Genomic DNA, 3,654 nt, shown 5'->3' on the forward strand with positions numbered 1-3,654 from the left:
TGGGAGAGGCAGAAGCCCTCATAATATTTAAGAAGTATTTAGATGTGTACTTGCAATGCCAAAACATACAAGGCTATGGACAAGAGATGAAAAATAGGAATAGAGTAGTTAAGTGGTTGTTTTTGTCCAGCGTGGATACGATAATCCAAAGTGCCTTTTCTTGGTGTGGTAGATCTCCAAGTGACCAGTGCTCCACAACAGCTTAAATATTGGCCACTTCATGAATTTGTATGTCATTCTTGCTCAGGAACTTTGTTAATCTTTTCAGTATCATATCAATTTTAATGTATGTGTTGCCAAAACTTCCCAGGGATGCTGAATACCAATGTCAATGCAAAGTATCAGATGAGCAAGCCCTGATTCTATCTTCCTTATCCAAATTTTGATTTAATATCTGCTCCTTAGACAGAGGATGTTATGGTTTCAAGTCTTCACCTAAATAGATCTGAAATGTCTGGAGGGTTCTTGCCTCAAATTTCTGTTAAGGCAGTGAGTTCCAGATACATACTACCCTCTGCAATTTTTTTCCTCAAAATCCTAACCCTAACCCTTCTAAACCTCATGTTCTTTACCGTTAAAACTGTTTCCGGTGGTTATTGACCCCTAGACTAAGGGGAAACATTTCCCCCTGTCTACCCTGTCTATGTGCCTCAGAACTTTGTATACCTCAATCAGAGTCCAACCCCAGCCTTCTCTACTCTAAGCTGTGAGAATTTATTTGTCATACCAATACATGTTACTCATCCCAAATTGTCCTTGAGAAGGTGGCAGTGAGCCAAATTCTTGAGTCGTTGTAGTCCACATGTTGTAAGAATACCCAAGGTGCTGTTAGAAAGGGAGTTCTAGAGTTTTGACCCAGCGACTGTGATGGAATGGGGATATAGTTTCAAGTCGTGATGGTGTGTGGCTTGGAGGAATCATACTGATGGCCCTGTTCCCAGGTGCCTGCTGGCTTCCAAAAGAACAGAATTCTTGCGTTTGCATGGTGCTGTTTGGGAGCTTTGGTGAGTTACAGCAATATATCTAGTAGATGGTTATTACTGCTGCTATCGTATGTTTGCACTCATCCAGGCAAGTCGGGAAGATTCCACGAAATCCCTGACTTATGCCTTGTAGATGGTGGACAGCATAGAGGGAGACAGAAGGTAAGTTACATGCTGTGAAATTCCTTAGCATCTGACCTGTTCTTATAGCTGCAGTATTTACTCATCTGGTGCAGTTCAGTTGCTGGTTAATTTCCATCTCAGTGGAGACCTTTACAAATTACAATCACAGAATTATACAATTATTGCAATGTAGGAGAAGGCTATTCAGCCCACCATGTGTGCACCAGCTCTCCTAATTACTGAGTAGCATACTTCCAGCCTTTAACTATAACTCTGCAGTTCACTTCTTTCTTTTGTATTATTCATGGTATATGGGCATTTATTGCCTGTCCCTGGTTTCCCTTGAGAAAGTGGTGGGGAGCTGCTTTCTTGAATAGTCTCAGTCCATTTATTACAGACATAGCCATTAGGAAGGGTGATCCAGGATTTTGACCCAGCGACACTGAAGGAAAGGTGGTATATTTCCATGTGAGGATGGTGAGTGGCTTGGATTAATTGATGCACTCAGGCACTGTGGGCTTTCTGCTCCTGCACATTGCTTAGAATTGTACCCTTTGTGTTAGACTGTCTCTCCATGTTCTTTCCACCAAAATAGATCACAATGAAATTCTCTTAAATGGCAGGTGAAAACAGAAACTGCTGGAAATTACAGCGGGTCAGGCAGCATCCATGGAGAGAGAGCAAGCTAATGTTTCACGTCTAGATTACTCTTCAACATGAAGTGTGGAGGGGGCAGCATTAGGCAATAGTGGCTGCACTGGGGGTGGGAGTGCTGTGGGAGAAGTTATGTTGATAGTCCAGATTAAGTGACCATTGTCCTTCCATTCTCACATTTCGATACCCAATCTGAACTATCAACACCCTTTCTCCCCCAGCACTCCAGTCCCACACTACTGCATAAGGGCTGTTCCCTCCTCCACACTTCACATCAGCTCTGATGAAGAGTCGTCTAGATGCGAAATGTTAGCTTGCTCTCTCCCTCTCTCTCTCTGTCTCTGTCTCTGTCTCTCTCCGTGAATGCTGCCTGACCCTCTGTGATCTCCAGCATTTCCTGTTTTCAGCCCAGATTCTGGGATCTGCAGTAATTTGCTCTTAAATGGCAGGTGGTGTTCGCAAATATTAAAATATAACAAAGCAGCTGACTCAAAATGGAAACAAATAAATGACAAAATCTAAATCTGCAACTTGCAAATATTTCAGAAATGCATCATCTCCTCCTTGGCACGTTGCCTGTTTAATGCACAGATCAGGACGATGCTGGGTTGAAGCAGCGGGAAATGTGGGAAGGAATAGATCACAAGTATTATCTTTCTCCAAAGATTTGAATGATGCCACTTCATGCAGCACAGCGACTATAGGTTTAGAATTGAAGTTCAAATGTAGGAGCGATTTTCATCTAAAACCTCAGTAAGACCATTGTTTGAGCAATGTGCATGATTTCAGTTCCACGCTGTAGAAAGTCTGCTGAAGGAATTACTGAAGGCACAGTGCAGATTCACAGCGACTCTGTCTAATGTGAGTGTTGTAGTAACCTCTATTAATCAAACACTGGAAACTAGGTTCAGGCATAAATTTTCTATATTCAAACGACACAGGAAGAGCATCTCTCCAGTTACACTGAAATAATATTCTGAAGAACACAGTAAAAATGAATACTTCGATACCATGAATTATCCAAATTCCAACGCTTCTTCTAAGGAATGCAGTGTCTATTCTAGTCATAGGTTAATCTCATTAACATCGCCTTCACCCAGTCAGGGAACAATTAATTTTGCGCTAAATGTTATTGTTTTTCCCAGGCCCTATCCATGTCTGTCACCTCCCTGTCTCTAAAACTCCCCTTGCTCCAAGGCCTTTTTACAAAGTTTTTGTTAACTTTACCTTGTATTCGTACAAGGTTGATTACTGATTCCTACTGAGACTAACCTCTAGGATACATAAGGTTCATCTAATACATGGTTCATTAATTGAAGTCTACTGTTTATTTTAACTGTAGCAATCTCCATTTTGCCCTTGCAGTCAAAATTCGCAATAACATGAGCAAAGAGTAGCAGGGAGAAAGAATGAAAAAGTTACAAGAGTTCACCAGAAAAAATGAATTTAAGGATCAGTTCTTGAGGTGTTTAAAATAAAAAGGGAGGAGACAGAGTAGATGGAATTACTTAGTTAATGAGTTAGAAAGCCAAAATTCTAGTGTTTTGCTGATAAGCTGCATTGTGAGCAAAGTAGAGTCATAGATTCATACAGCACAGAAACAGACCCTTTGGTCCAATCAGTCCATGCCGACCAGAATCCCCAACTAAACTAGTCCCACCTACTTGCACTTGGCCCATATCCCTCCAAACCTTTCCTGTTCATGAACTTATCCAAATGTCTTTTAAATGTTGTCACTGTCCCTGCATCCATCACTTTCTCTGGCATTTCATTCCACTAACGAACCACTCTTTGTGTAAAAAGGTTGCTCCTCATGTCCTTTTTAAACCTTTCCCTCTCACCTTAAAAATGTGCCCCCTAGTTTAGAACTCTCCCAGTTTAGGATAAAGATCCT

The 3,654-nt window shown here is 41.4% G+C and overlaps 1 pseudogene; it reads right to left on the reverse strand.

Annotated features, from left to right (window-relative positions):
• Positions 1-202: 202 nt before the first annotated feature.
• LOC125484971 lies at positions 203-303 on the reverse strand (annotated as a pseudogene).
• Positions 304-3,654: the final 3,351 nt, after the last annotated feature.

Source organism: Rhincodon typus, chromosome 1, assembly GCF_021869965.1.
Source record: "Rhincodon typus isolate 14 chromosome 1, sRhiTyp1.1, whole genome shotgun sequence".
NCBI lineage: Eukaryota > Metazoa > Chordata > Chondrichthyes > Orectolobiformes > Rhincodontidae > Rhincodon > Rhincodon typus.